Source organism: Ictalurus punctatus, chromosome 9 (assembly GCF_001660625.3).
Source record: "Ictalurus punctatus breed USDA103 chromosome 9, Coco_2.0, whole genome shotgun sequence".
Lineage (NCBI taxonomy): Eukaryota > Metazoa > Chordata > Actinopteri > Siluriformes > Ictaluridae > Ictalurus > Ictalurus punctatus.
In genome coordinates, this window is record NC_030424.2 from 17,918,858 (window position 1) to 17,936,064 (window position 17,207).

A 17,207-nucleotide genomic window follows, 5' to 3' on the forward strand; every position below is an offset into this window, starting at 1 on the left:
GCTGCAAAACCCAGTCACTTTCTCTCAGTTTCTCTTTCTCGGCCTCTCGCCCTCCTCCTCTCTGCCTCTGACTCTCCATCATCTCTTTCCACCTCCATCCCTGTTTCCCTGAACTCCATCCCCCCACTGCCGCCTGACTTGAGGCTCTGAGGGGAGGTCACAGGCAAAGCCCAGCGTAGAACTCCAGCCAACTTTAAATATTTCACGTAATTTTAAATGAAGGCCATGAATGATAGATCACAGGAAAGAGAGGCAGGGAAAAAATAAGCTTAGACCTGAAACCTCTCTAATGACCACAAGCTGTCCATCTCCCCATCCTGTCCTTATTGGAAAACAGCTTGTTGGATCTGTGCTCATATTCCTGTAACCTTAACAGTACCTAGAGAGCTCTTATACAGAAACAGCTCTGATCTTATACTTACCACACCTTTACACATTCTTATGCACATGTAATGATATCATGTAAAGCAACAACAAACTGTACAGAGCAGTAACAGTAATACACTACAACAAAACAACATTTACTACGATCATCTATTGCCTTTAAAATTCAATCAGGTCTCTTAGGTTTACTGCTGTACAGGTTCATAAGAAACTCAGCTGGTATATTGTTTTAAGTACATCTTTAATTATCTGTCTCGATCAAGTTTCTTAATCTGAAAAGTGGCCTTTTAAATAATATGGCACTTTCTTTATTGATGTACACAAATTTCTCTGTTATATATACTTTTTTAAGAATCCTAATCCTAATCCTACTTTTTGAATATAATGCAATTTTATATGCATATACTCCCAGGCAGCTGTTGCAGTTTTATCCCTTTGCTTTCCTAATACTATGTTTAATATATTTCAGAATAAATTGAGGATATTTATTGAGAATAAATAGATTCATGTTTGAGGCACAGTACCAGACTACAAAGTATTAGTCTGTCTATTATGACATAAAAACCTGCATTTGTTTGAAATTAGCACATTACCAGCTAACCGTATGCTGCTTTAGAATATATTTTACATTTTATATGCTGCATGATAGAAGGAATAAGAAAAAGTATTTCTTCTTGTTATGGCAAACTATTTTGCTAGTCTTCCGTTTGTTCACATAAAATATTCAATCATGGTAGGGCTGTGATACGATAAACTTAGCATCATGAGCATAAGCACTCCTAAGCTTTCTACAGTTTGATTGCAATCACGTTTATTAAAAGTTTCCAAAGAGGACATAATCACTGACACACATTTGTTTATTAAATCAATAATATAGATCATGATTCTTAGGGTTTCCACTATGGCTAGAAATATAAATCATGGTGGACTAATAGACTTGTGGCAAGAGTGGCATCTAGTGTGCAAGTCAGGATTTTCCAGTCAGTAGTGGTCTACCTGCAAATTTCTATGTATATAGAAATATTCTATACTCACCAACCACTTTATTAGGAGCACCAGTACACCTAAACATTCATGTAATTATATTATGAACCAATCATGTGGCAGCAATCCAATACATAAAATGATGCAGATTCGGGCCAGCAGCTTCAGGTAATGTTCACTTCAATCATCAGTATGGGGGAAAATGTGATTTTGACCGTGCCATGACTGTTGGCAACAGACGAGCTGGTTTGAGTATTTCTATAACTGTTGATCTCCTGGGATTTTCACACACAACAGTCAAGTGAGAATGGCCAGACTGGTTCGAGCTGACAGAAAGGCTAGTAATTTAGATAACGCTCTACAAGATAACTGTACAATTATAGTGAGCAGAAAAGCATCTCAGAATGCACAAGAAGTTGAACCTTGAGGCGGATGGGCTACAACAACAGAAGAGCACGTCAGGTTCCACTTCTGTCAACTGAGGCTGCAGTGGGTACAGGCTCACCAAAAATGGACAGTTGAAGACTGGAAAAACGTAGCCTGGTCTGATGAATCTCGATTTCTGCTGAGGCACACAGATGGTAGGGTTAGAATTTGGCACCAACAACATGAATCCATGGACCCAACCTGCCTTGTGTCAACAGTCCAGGCTGGTGTATGTGGTGTAATGGTGTGGGGAATGTTTTCTTGGCACACTTTGGTCCTGTTAATACCAATAAATCATCGCTTGAATGCCACAGCCAATTTGAATGTTGTTGCTGACCATGTGCTTCCTTTCATGTCCAAAATTTTCCCATCATCTAATGGCTACTTCCAGCATGATAATGCACCATATCACTAAGCAAAAGTCGTCTCAAACTGGTTTCATGAAAATAACGTTCAGTGTTCTTCAGTGGCTTTCCCAGTCACCAGATCTGAATCCAATAGAACACCATTGGGATGTGGTAGAACAGGAGTAATCAGAAAAATCTGCAGGAATTGTGTGATGTAATCATATCAACATGAACCAGAATCTCAAAGGAATGTTTTCAACATCTTGTGGAATCTATGCCATGAAGAATTGAGGCTGTTTTGAGAGCAAAGGCAGGCCCTACCCAGTATTATTATAGTGTTCCTAATAAAGTGCTCTGTGACTGCATATGGCTATAGTACAGTTTTTCTACAATAATGTGCAGTGGACTTGAGACACTCTTCTATATTTTAAATATAGAATTAAACTTGCTGTTTATCCATTCTGCATTAATGTACAATGTATAGAGTTCAAAGCAATCCAAAAAAGTAATGAAATGTTGCAAGAAATTTGTGTACATCAATAATATATATATATATATATATTTATTTATTTTTTTAAAGTATCATATTACATAAAAGGCCACATTTCATTAACACTGTCTGGACACTGCAGAGAATATAGCTATGATGTGCGGCAAAAGGTTGTTGAGGTTCACAAAATGGGAAGTGGCTATAAGAAAATGGCATAAGCATTGAAAACACCCATTTCCACCATCAGGGCAATAATTAAGAAGTTCCTGTCAACTGGAAATGTTATGAATCAACCTGGAATTGGACACATGTCTGTATTGTCTCAACTCACTGTGAAGAGGATGGTTCGAGTGGCCAAAAAATCTCCAAGGATCACAGATGGAGAATTGCAGAAGTTACTTGTGTCTTGGGGTCAGAAAGTCGCCAAAACTACAATCTGAAGTCACCTACATCACCACAAGTTGTTTGGAAGGGTTTCAAGAAAAAAGCCTCTTCAATCATCCAAAAACACACTCAAGTGTCTTCAGTTTGCCAGACACTGGATTCAAGATTGTGATATGTACTTGGTACAATAAAATTCTTATTTTGTCCATTCCGAAACAGCAGGGTAAAAGGGCATAATAAAATAATACAAGACAAAAAAAAACAACACACACACACACAAAAGAACTGTACACAATACGTAATAAGAACAAGAAAAATAGAACATTTCACAGTAAAAATGTATATAAGAATAAATGAATAAAAATGGATGTAATACAAGGTATGATAAAGTGGCCAGTAATGTTAAAGTGTCAGTGTAAAATGTAGTGTTAAAATGTCAATGCCTATCAATCCAGTACAGTGTGAAGTGTGCATATAATAGTCCAGTTGCTTATGGAAGGGTGTTGCTCGTATCCTGATTGCCCAGGTGGAAGTGGTAGTCAGTGACGTCTGGTGATCAGTCTGATGGCCTGAGGATATAAACTGAATGTTTTGGCTGCAGTACTCCGGTACCGCTTGCCAGACTTCATGAGGGTGAAGAACTTATAGGTGGGATGGGTGGGGTCACTGATGATGTTGCTAGCCCATTTTTAGGTTCTTTTAATAAAGATGTCCTGCAATGAGGGGAGAGCTGTCTCTGTGATTTTCTGGGTCAGCCTTATCACCCTCTGTAATGCCTTCCTGTTACGTGCTGTGCTGTTGCCAAACCACACAGCTGTACAGCAGGTTAACACAGTCTCTACAGTGCATCAGTAAAAGTTGTGACATATTTGTGGTGACATGTACATTCTCTGATTGGCCTTTCTTACCAGCTGCACCGTGTTCTCTGTCCACTTGTGGTCCTCACAAATGTGGACACCAACGAACTTATGACTGTCCACTCTTTCTGCCTCAGAGTCTCAGATCAGAAGTGGCCGATAGAAACACTCACCCCTCCTCATGTCCACAACCATCGCCTTGGTCTTACTAATGTTCAGTGTGAGATTGTTAGCCTCACATCCTGTGACCAGTTCTGACACCTCCCTCCGGTAGTCTGTTTCATCATTTCCCCTTATGAGACCAATGACTGCAGTGTCATTTGTGAACTTTATGTTGTTTATGTTTGGCTGGGCAGTGACACATTCATGCGTGAAGAGCGTATACAGCATGGGGCTGAGTACACAGCCTTGAGGAGTGCCCGTTTTCATCATGAGGGTATTGGAGGAGTGTTTTCCAAGGTGAACATGTTGTAGTCTGCCAGTGAGGAAGCTCAGTATCCAGTTACACAGCGCAGGAGGCAGCCCCAAGTTTGTTTATGAATTTTGAGCAGCTTGTTTATGAATTTTGAAGGAATGATGGTATTCAATGCTGAACTATAATCAATAAAAAAAGTTGTCATGCATAATTGTACTTATCTTCCAGGGGAGTTAGAATTTTGTGAATGGCAAATGACATAGCATCCTCTGTGGATCTATTAATCCTGTATGAAAACTGTATTGGGTCCAGGGTTGCAGGTATGGCGCTCAGGATGTGTTCCTTGACAAGAATCAAACTTCAAATGGGATCGGGTTCTATGGTCAGAGGTGGTTTTGGTGCACACACCGAGGTAGCTATATGGAAAAGTACCTTATGTCCATGGTTAAATATGGTGGTGGGTCTTTAATGTATTGGGGCTGTTTTTCTGACAGAGGACCTGGACATTTTGTTAGGATACATGGCATCATGGACATCTAATCAACAGACATTAAATGAAAACCTGACTGGCTCTGCCAGAAAGCTTAAAATGGGCCGTGGTTGGATCTTCCAGCAGGACAATGATCCAAAACACACATCAAAATCAACACAAATATGGTTTACTGACCACAAAATCAAGTTCCTGCCATGGCCATCCCAGTCCCCTGACATGAAACCCAGAGAAAACTGAAGAGGAGAGTCCACCAGCATGGACCTCGAAATTTGAAGGATCTGGAGAGATTCTGTATGGAGGAACGCTTTCTGATCCCTTGCCATATATTTTTATGATTTTTTTTTAACAAAAGATCAAAAGGATAAACCATAAAGACAAATTTTCACAGTCTTATTTGCTCATATTTACCAAGGGTGCCAGTACTAGTGGAGGGCACTGTAGTTCAAGTAGGGAATTAGAAATAGTTTAAACCAGGACTAGATTTGAAAATCCCTGAACTTCCACACGGAGCCTGGGAAGAACTTTATAAGCATCACAGTGTGATATCATTTCAGTGTTAATTCTGTTGAAGAAAAGTAAGACAGAAAAAGTTTGCCAATGTCCATTTGTTTCAAAAAGAAATTCAATAATTGGATAAAAATGTTCTAAGCTAATTATTGTGCTTAATTTGAAACTGGCAATATATATATATATATATATATATATATATATATATATATATATATATATATATATATATATATATACAGTATCTCACAAAAGTGAGTACACCCCTCATATTTTTGTAAATATTTGATTATATCTTTTCATGTGACAACACTGAAGAAATTAATTCAATTAATCCATTCAATTAATGGATCTCGTATGGTAGCACTTATTGTATTGTTCTCTGCTTGATATCGCTTTGCTTGTATCTTTCTCATTTGTAAGTCGCTTTGGATAAAAGCGTCTGCTAAGTGAATAAATGTAAATGTAAATGTAAATGAAATGACACTTTGCTACAATGTAAAGTAGTGAGTGTTCAGCTTGTGTAAAAGTGTCAATTTGCTGTCCCTTCAAAATAACTCAACACACAGCCATTAATGTCTAAACCACTGGCAACAAAAGTGAGTACTCCCATAAGTAAAAATGTCTAAATTGGGCCCAATTAACTATCCCCCCCCCTCCCCCGGTGTCATGTGACTTGTTAGTGTTACAAGGTCTCAGGTGTGAATGGGGAGCAGGTGTGTTAAATTTGGTGTCATCGCTCTCACACTCCCTCATACTAGGTCACTGGAAGTTCAACATGGCACCTCATGGCAAAGAACTCTCTGAGGATCTGAAATAAAGAATTGTTGCTCTACATAAAGATGACCTAGGCTATAAGAAGATTGCTAAGACCCTGACACTGAGCTGCAGCACGGTGGCCAAGAATATACAGAGGTTTAACAGGACAGGTTCCTCTCAGAACAGGCCTCACCATGGTCGACCAAAGAAGTTGAGTGCACGTGCTCAGCATCATATCCAGAGGTTGTCTTTGGGAAATAGACAAATGAGTGCTGCCAGCATTTCTGCAGAGGTTGAAGGGGTGGGGGGGTCAGCCTGTCAGTGCTCAGAGCATATGCTGCACACTGCATCAAATTGGTTTGCATGGCTGTCGTCCCAGAAGGAAGCCTCTTCTAAAGATGATGCACAAGAAAGCCTGCAAACAGTTTGCTGAACACAAGCAGACTAAGGACATGGATTACTGGAACCATGTCCTGTGGTCTGATGAGACCAAGATAAACTTATTTGGTTCAGATGGTGTCAAGCGTGTGTGGCCCCCACCAGTTGGGAAGTACAAAGACAAGAGTGTCTTGCCTACAGTCAAGCATGGTGGTGGGAGTGTCATGGTCTGGGGCTGCATGAGTGCTGCCGGCACTGGGGAGCTACAGTTCATTGAGGGAACCATGAATGCCAACATGTACAGAGATCATCTTCGGAGACTGGGCCGCAGGGCAGTATTCCAGCATGATAACGACCCCAAACACACCTCCAAGATGCCCACTGCCTTATTAAATAAGCTGAGGGTAAAGGTGATGGACTAAACCCTATTGAGCATCTGTGGGGCATCCTCAAACGGAAGGTGGAGGAGCACAAGGTCTCTAACATCCACCAGCTGTGTGATGTTGTCATGGAGGAGTGGAAGAGGACTCCAGTGGCAACCTGTGAAGCTCTGGTGAACTCCATGCCCAAGAGGGTTAACGCAGTGCTGGAAAATAATGGTGGCCACACAAAATATTGACACTTTGGGCCCAGTTTGGACATTTTCACTTAGGGATGTACTCACTTATGTTGCCAGCGGTTTAGACATTAATGGCTGTGTGTTGAATTATTTTGAGGGGACAGCAAATTTACACTGTTGTACACTCACTACTTTACATTGTAGCAAAGTGTCATTTCTTCAGTGTTGTCACATGAAAAGATATAATCAAATATTTACAAAAATGTGAGGGGTGTACTCACTTTTGTGAGATACTATATATATATATATATATATATATATATATATATATATATATATATATATATATATATATATATATATACACCCCAACTTACTGGACACTGTCACTGTCTCTTGAACACATCTTGATTAACATCAATCTATTACTGTTCTTTGAAACAAAACCACCACAAGGGCAGATACTCTTAAAACAGCAACTAACAATGCTGACTCTCCATATGCACTGAAAGGGGTGTCTGAATGGATGGGAAAACAACCTACAAATGTAAAAGAAACAATAGGTCTAAATAGAGAAAACCTGACTGACACAGTTTTCACAGAAAACTTTGGAAGCAGTCTTCACTAGTGATGGGCAGATGAACAGTGACGTATTGATACTTTCTGTCCAAATGTTTTAATATAACTATATCAATGGTGTGTGTTAATTATTTTTGTCAATCTGAGTGTAAAATAATGAGATGTTGTAGGATGTAATATTGGTGTGCAGTACAGGAACTACTGTAATAAGTTTGGCAGCAGTGTAGTGTGTGATGTACTCGCCCTGTTTCCTGTTAAAGTGCATCACAACCTCGCAATAGCTTCCTGATCCAGCCATGAGAATGATTTCAATATGCACTTCTTTTGTCAAAGGCTTTCTTAAAGGCTATTCAGATATATATAAAAGAAGTTTAAATATAAATGAAGTAGGAAACATTTTGGAAGACTTTTTGCTAAAAAGCATTAATTTCCCCTATGTGTGGAGACTTTTGGGTCACCCTATACTTCCCCTTACACCATCTCAGGCAGGCATGCATTGATGATCAAGAGTGTGAACACATATTCACACAATAAGTGACTATGGATTATTTTTGCCATTTAACAAGATCCAAACAGAGAAAATCTCAGCTGTTAGCTATTTATTTCATGTATGGTTCTTGATATACTCACATGCACAAATGCCCCATTTTATGTACACAAGAAGACTTATCAATGTATCTATAAACTATTCTTGATATTTCATATTGGTTTTGGGTCCTCTCTCACTTTACAGAGCCAGTAGCACAGCCAAGGCAATGCTGGAGTACAGCAGTAGGTTATAGCACCTTCACAATCTTGGTATATTGTGAATTTGGAGACATGATGACATACAGTTTAGGCTGACTGTTAAGAAGTTATAATCAGAAAACATCAGTGCTATTTCATGTTTCTTAATAACTACTTTGTCATCTGTATATAAAAATTCAAACTGCTAGAAATTTCAAAAAGATCAATTCCAAAACATAACATAATTCTTCTCTGTTTTGTTTTGATCACCTCTACACCCCAGATGTGCTGCATTTAATAAAATCTATTGAAATGTACTTAAATTTGAAGAAATGCAGTTATATTTACATTTTTTTTCTGCTACCACTATTTCTTGTTTACTACTGCCATCTAGTGCTTGTATGACTCAGACATCCAAATTTACACTATAAAACAATTATTATTCGGGGTTTGCCTTTTTTTTCATTGTTTTTAGAATGAATATAAATTAAGACAACCATACAACCGTATGTGAAGCCCAAGCTTCAGCACCTTGCATATCAAAAAATTGCACATGGCTAGGCACAGTAGAGTGCATCCTTAAAGAAAAAACACAACACTGCCAACCTTGTCATTATCTCTCCTGCCTGCTGCTCTGGCCCAAGCATGGGTGATTCCTGTCCCAGTGGGCCTCTATTAGTGCTTGTTGTAGTTTCCATTTTTTCCCACTAGGTGCAATAATAACTCTATTGAGCTAAATGGGGCAGTGAGAATGCTTCTCCACAATTTCCCTACAGACCCACTATAATGCTGGCTGTTCACATTACCACTGCACACTTTCCTGATAAAGTGTAATACTACATGCCTAAACAGCAAACAGGTGAGACCCGACCCAACTAAAAACAAACTCTCTCAGCGACACGGAGTAGCTGTCTCCATATGAAGTGTGGAAATAGCTCCTTTGTCGTGTCACATCAGATATTCGAACAGTTCAGATATTAATTTAGACTGGCAGTTATGAAGAATAGCATAAACAGACAATGTAACAAAACCATAGCTATCAACATATTCACCCTTCTGCTTATAGATGACAGGCCTTTACAAAAGAAATGCCAAAAAGGGCACTATGGCCTCCAAGAGGAAAGGGGGCAGATGTCCCTCTCCACATTCATGTTTCAATTAACCAGTGTAACTTATTATCTAATAATGCTACCTGCATCAGACACTTACAGTCATGGCCAAAAGTTTGCGATCACTATACATTTGTATGTATAGTTCAGTTGCTCTTTTGACTGTGGTGACAACAGTGGACTGTGCCACGTTCAGTTTTTTGGCAATTTCCCTACTAGACATCTGCTGTTTGTGCAAAATGAAAATTTTTGCGCACGCTTCTCTGACAACAATTCCTTTCCTCGAACCATGATCAAATCTGCAAACAAGAAAGCGATAACAGAGAGTCATTAAAAGCAGTATTCAGTGTGCATGTGCAGTACCCACGTCAATGTTTGTCAATTATTGCTCATTCGGCATAAAATTACAACAGCATATCAAATTGCAAGATCAGTAAAACAAAAAGAAATCACAAGAGACCAACTCACCTTGCAAGCTTTGTTACAGCGAAAAACTATAAATTATTATTTAAAAAAACACAACTTCACAAGTTTCACAACAGACGCCACGACTACCATGCAATATTTGGTGCAAGAAGCACAAACGGACACAAAATAGCCCAATAGCTTGCCCAAACAGAGCTAAACCTAATTAACTGCGAAAAATTGCATGAAATTGTTGGTGATTGCAAACTTTTGGCCAAGACTGTATATCTGCCATGTACAGTATAGGCTGGATGATGGTGTGAGCATTTTAGCCTGACCTGTGGTTTTGCCCAATAGGCCATTCAACTGCTTTATAGCCGAGTTATAATGCTATACACATGAAAATCTAAATCGACTTAGATTTTGTCCTCGCTTTCCTGTTGTTTTTTGTAAGGAGTTTGTATGGGTTTTTCTACATGGAACTTAGCTAGTTTAACACACATTTCTGTGAAGATGGCTCATCCAACATTTTGACAGTAACTCAGAACATTAAAATCTGCAAAGGTGGAGATAAGATCTTGCTTTTTCTGTACTGATTTTTTTTCTCAAATGTATTCACATGATGAGTGAATAGTTTATAGAACTGTTTTATGAAGTATTTTTAAAAAATACATTGGTTTTAGTTCATAGAAATATCAGTCAGCTATATTTTGATATATGATTTGAAAGCCAAAGATACCAATGATGGTAACTAGCTAACATGAAGTAACTACAGACTTGTGTCCTGATGTGGCTGGGGTTGGTTGGCACATTGATTTTGGGGTTGGTTGGGCCTATTTTTACAGTAAGTCTACACACCCCTGTTAAAATGGCAAGTTTTTGTGATGGAATAAATAAACCAAGACAAATCATGCCAGAATTTCTTCCAGCCTCGATATGAAATTACAACCTATAAAGTTTAAGTGAAAAACAATCAGAGACATTTTATGGAAAAATGTACAATGTACAATAACCTGGCTACAATAGTGTGCATACCTTTTTATAAGTGGAGATGTGTTCAGAATGATCCAATCACATTCAATCTCGTGTTCAAAAGTAATTATCATATGGCTGTCATCAATGAAATTATAAATAAAGACCAGCTGTTTCTGTAGGATTTTCTTAATATCTTCTTGGTTTCATCTGACTGCTGAAGCCATGGTCCACAAAGTGCTTATACAGGACTCACTTCTGGAAAGGTACTGATCAGGAGACAGGTACAAAACATTCAGAAATATTAGATGTACCATAGAACAACGTGAAGGCTATCATCAACAAGTGGAGAAAATCGAACACCTGACATCAACAAGAACAGGACATACCTCCAAAATTTATAAAAGGACAAGAACTTGCCAGGGAGGCTGCCAAGAGACCAACAGCAACATTAAAGGAGCTGCAGGAATATCTGACAAGTACTGGCCACTCCCTGCATGTGACAGTCTCTTGTATTCTTCACATGTCTGAGCTATGGGGTAGGGTGGTTAGACAGAAGTCCTTTCTCGCAAAAAACATCCAAGATCAAATAAATTACCCCAAACTATGTGGCAAAACGTGTTATGATCGGATGAGTCCAATTCCAAAAGGTATAAAATTCTATTCAATTTTGAAAAAACATGAAGGGTGGGCCCTCACCAAAACAACACCATAACCACAGTGAAGCACAGTGCTGACAGCATCATATTGCTTTTCTTCAGCCAGAACTGGAGCTTTTATCAAGGTAGATGTAATCATGAGTCAGTTTTAATGCAAAACATTCAGACACCTGCTAGTAAGCTGAAGACTTGAAACCAGTCTGTGGGGTGATCTGAAGCGGGCTGTGCACAGGAGATGCCCTTACAATTTGAAGGATCTAGAAGAGTGGTTCTCAACCCGGGGGGCGCAGATAGTTTAAGAAAAAACACAAACAGGGAATCATTTGTATTTCATTGCTTTTCAAACAGAATGTGCATAAATGAAAAACCCTGCATTCCCTCTCCCTCTGTATTTTCTTTTCACTGGGGAGAGGCGGAGCTTATCCTGCCTTTTATCTAGCTGTCAGTGCAGACCAGTATAGCAAACTTAGCGACATTCAGGACCACTTTAGTGACTTTTTTGCCAAAAAAACAAAAAGCACTTAACAACAAATCTAGCAACTTTTTGGACAAACCTTAGAAACATTCCAAATGTCGCTAGTACTGTCCTGCAAGCGCAAGGTCTTGCTTTCCCACTGCACTCACAACTTTCTCTGCGTCTGCTCTGTTCATTGAGGGGCTGATTTAACAATGTCATGGCTAACGAGACAGGCCCTTTGTCCCAGTTTACATCATTCTTATGCGAATGTTTTTTAGAACGCAAGACGAGTGGAATGCAACATGTTTTACATGTAAAATAGTACACGTTATTACAGCCTAGTTCTCTTGTTCAAAACAGTTAAAGTGTTCAGAAACATTTTTGATCATTCATGTTCCATACATGTCCGGTATATAGTTTTGAAAAGTAATTTAAAAAAGTACAAAAACACAAAAGATAGATAGATAGATAGATAGAGAGAGAGAGAGAGAGAGAGAGAGAGAGAGAGAGAGAGAGAGAGAGAGAGAGAGAGAGAGAGAGAGATATTTTATATAGAATAGATAATAATTATATCTGGTGTCCTCCAATATGGCAATATGGGGGGGGGGGGGGGGGGGGGTACATGTCGCATGATAAGGGAGGCTTGGGGGAGCTTTAGTTACAAAAGGTTGAGAACCTCTGATCTAGAATGTTTTTGCGAGAAAGAGTGAGAAAATATTGCCACGTCAAGATGTGCCATGCTGATAGACCCTTATCCAAAAAGACTGAGTAGTAATAAAATCAAAAGGTGCTTCCACAAAGTATTAGTTTAGAGGGGTTTTTTTTTTCTTTTTTTCCCCTTAAAAAGTTTCTGATTGTTTTTCACTTTATTTGATTTTATAATTTTATTTTAGGAAGTAGAATCTTTTCCTCTCAGTTACAAAACAATTTGAATAAAAGTTCCGAATTTAAACAGCAATTACAAGGTGGTAACAGTGACAACAAGATTACTGGACAGGTAATTTTTTAAACAATTATATTATAAATATACTTAACACTGCATCTTATACAATTATTTAATTATTTGTAATGATTATAAAAGGTTTTGGTTGAAAAAAAATAATAATGAAGTTTTTTTTTTCTTGAGAAATTTGGACAGCAAGAAATCATGACTTTACATACAATAAAAACAGTAAAAGTTGGAAATTATTGAGTTACATATTCCTGCAGTCTTGGAATATTTGAAATTAGAATATCAAAGCAAAACTTAAATGGGGAAAAATGAATCACATTGGACATCAAGTTTACTTGCAATTACAGAATGACTTGTGCAAACATCACTGCACACTGTGGATGCGTTGTAAATATGGATTTGTTGTAACTCACCCTAACCCAAATGATGTCCTGAATCCTGAATGACATGTTGCAACAGCGGCAATGCACCATGAGCAGGGTTGGGAGAGGTACTTTAAAAATGTGTTCCGTTACAGTTACAAATTACTTCATAAAAAATGTAATCAGTAACGTAATTCAAGTATCACAATATGAAAGTAACGTAATCTGATTACTTTTGGATTACTTCAAGGTCACACATGTAAATAAAGTCAAGTGAAAAGCAATATGATCTAAAATAATTTTATTTAGAACTTTTTTAGAGGTTAAAAAAATGTTCAATGTTTGGATTTGGTTCTAAGATAATAAATAAATAAATGAATAAATAAAAGATCAAGGCCCCTGATGCGGGTAACATTACATCCCAAAAGTTACGGTGACCATATTCCGGTGTTCCAAAAAGAGGACACCTTTTTTTGTGTGTCTTAATAGCGTTCAAAACAGTGTTACTATGAATGCAGATTTTGATACACTGAAAAAGACAGACTATTAGCATCACATTAATATATATAAATTCCTACATTCTTTTGAATGTCCATGGAATAAAATAAAATATTAGATGCCATGAATGCCATCATTTACACATTTGTAAATGATGTGTAAATTTCTTCCTACGGGATAAAGACCAAATGGTTGAGTTGGAAAAAGTTTTATTCATGGAACCATGACCAGCGACTTTTTCTAAAAAGGATATACTATATTCATACACTCTTCCTACTGTCGCGACGGGCAGAGAGCCGGCACACACAAGAAGGAAATCGCTCCTTCTCGAACTGCCGCACCAGCACGACGTGGGCAGTTTCGTGCTGAACATAACTCACCCATAGTGAATAAACACCTTTGTTAGTTAAGCTGAAAACTGTTAATGTTAATTCTGTCACTTACTAAGGAGTGGGGGCGTCTCTCTATCCTGTTAGATCCAGGGAGGGTGGGTGCTTGTAGTTAACTATACTTACCTTGTTATCTATACACACACTTAAGGTGGCTGCCGTGTTACAGAACAAATCCTGAAGCCCACCTCACCTCATCTTGAGCATCACTGCGTTGCAACATGATAGGCACCAACATACAACCACAAGTTGTACAGAGACTAAAAGCATTGGGTGGGGGGACTAGAATCCTGTTGCTCACTCAGTCTTCCTTAGTTAAGTGTTGAATAACTCCCGTACATGGCGGTTGTACATTGCCTTCTGCCACACATATCAGATCAGAAAGACGTTTCATTTCAATTAAAAATGACGGAAATATTTGAAAAGTGCAAATAAAGTGTCTAACGACTGTTTAATAATAAAGTGTTTATCGGTTAGGGGTAGGTGTAGGAGAGCTTTATTGTCCCAATAAGGTGGCATCCATTTAATATTTTTTAATAAATATGGTCATTTAAACTGTTATTACTGCATCCTGTTAATGTACAATACTGAGATGCAAACAGTATCTACCACTATTTATAAGTAAACATAACATCTAATTTGCACTTATTGCAAAGAACTGCTACTTTTATATAGTGTAAATAGAATATATCGCTATTTATTTTCACTAAGTGTAAATAGCATATTGCTAAGAAAAGACATTGTGCCCAGGAATTCTTAATCAGGGTCTGCTTGTGAGAGGGTTTTTTTTTTTTTTTTTTTTTTACAAGGGCGTAAAAAAAACATCCAAAGTTTGATACTGAAAATTCACATATTTAGAACATAGTTTTAGGATTACAGTTACCGTTTGAATTCACGTGATTTCTGAGTGATAGAAGCTCCCACAGCACGGGGAAATTGTGGGGTGCCGTGGACGTCCTGTAGCAGATGTATTCTCTACTCCATAACCTACCATGAAACCTACCACACCAAGTAGAGGCGAGCTAAGATGTGTGCAGGCAAACCACACACGCTAACATTTAAACACGCAATCACGACTTTTAAACAAACTCAGAAAGGATGGCTACCTATGAACCTAAATTCAACACTATATATGTAGTAAATACAATTTCCCCATGGATGCTTCCAAGCAATGCTGTACTGCCTGCATTGTGACCAGGTACCATTATTTTCCCAGAAGACTTGATCGTTTTAATTTGATAAACTGAATATTCTGTTTGTGTAACTGGTGTCATTTATTATGTTAATGTCATCATGCTGTTTAGCTTGCTATGTAATAAGTGTACAAAGTGTTCAACAATATATAGTGGTAACCTGAGACGTTAGCTATATAAAGGGTACTGGAGTTTTCTTTTCTTAAATCTAAAGACAAACTGCCATAACTAGTTCTGAATGGATAACTACAAAATGGCCACAACTCAGTCGTTAGTTCCATATCTCTCGTTGCCAAGCTAGCACATCTCAGCGTTATGCTGAGCCTTAGATTTGTAAAATCACTTAGTGGTCCTTAGCCCAAATGTAGTGTAAAGGAACGGAATGTTGTGCAAATGTTGAACGTAATGATGTTTCACTCGCATTCATAACGGTCTGTCACAACGTGAGGGTTCACAACGAACTCGGCAGGAGGATATGCAAGTGAATGTAATGTTCATGATCAAAAACTGGAACTGACGTTAGCCTAGCCTACTTCGTGGGTGTGCAAATATCAAAAGTTGATTGACTTTCTTAAGAACAAACCAAGCCATGGTATGATGCCTTCTATACTAAGCTAAGGTTACCTACTATTTAGGTATCTAGTTACTTACTGTCTGAAAAATAACTCGTATGCTCTGCTGTACTTTTCTACACTTGGCTGCTGTCTCCATTTCTTACAGACTGAGCTGCTAAAATATATCAACCAACTTGCGTTGAGTATGGGCGCGACCAAGTGTACAATTGGAGGGGGGAACACACCTATTTCCCTTAACAAACGGAAATATATTCAAAAGGAATAGACATAAATAAATAGAATAGATGAAGAAAATACAGATCCGTTGGCAGGGTTCATTAAAGGGGGACATATAGAAAATATTTTGTACTGTATATTGGGGGGACAAATTGGTATTTCCTCAATATTGGGGGGCACCCCACGTCCCAGGAATGCGTGGTTACGCCCATGCAACAATCTCTAGAGATTACTCAGAATGGTGCAATAAAGAAAAACATGCAGTGAGTGGCAGTTCTGTGGATGGAAACGCCTTATTGCTGAGAGAGGTCACTGGAGAATGGCCAGACTGGCTCAAGCTGACAGAAAGGCTACAGTAAGTCAGATAACCATTCTGTATTGTGGTGAGCAGAAAAGCATCTCAGAATGTACAACCTTGAGGTGGATGGGCTACAACAGCAGAAGACACATCATGTTCCACTACTATCAGCCAAGAACAGAAAACTGAGGCTGCAGTGGCCACAGACTAGACAGTTGAAGACTGGAAAAATGTAACCTGATGAATCAAGATTTCTGCTGAAGCACACAGATGGTAGAATCCGAATTTAGCAGAAACAGCGTCAATCTATGAATCCAACCTGCCAGGCTGGTGGACGTGATGTAATAGTGTGGGGAATGTTTTCTTGGCACACTTTGGGCCTGTTAATACCAATCAATCATCTTTTGAATGCCACAGCAAATTTGAGTATTGTGCATTCCTTCATGGTACAATTTACCCAGCTTCTGATTCCTACTTCTAGCATGATAATGCATCATGTTACAAAGCAAATGTCATCTCAAAGTGATTTCATGAACATGACAATGAGTTCAATGTTCTTCACCTTTGGGATGTGGTAGAATGGGAGATTTGCAACATGAAAGAACACCTGAAAAACCTGCAGGAATTGAACGAGGCAATCATGTCAACATGCACCAGAATCTCAAAGGAATGTTTCCAACACCTTGTGAAATCCAGGTCACGAAGAACTGAGGATGTTTTCAGAGCAAAGGGAGGCCCCTATGTTAACCCCCATATTTTGTAGTTTTATATATTATTAAAAAGCTAATGCTGCTGATAGAGATAGTAGTTCATTACACAAATAAGCTAAAAGGT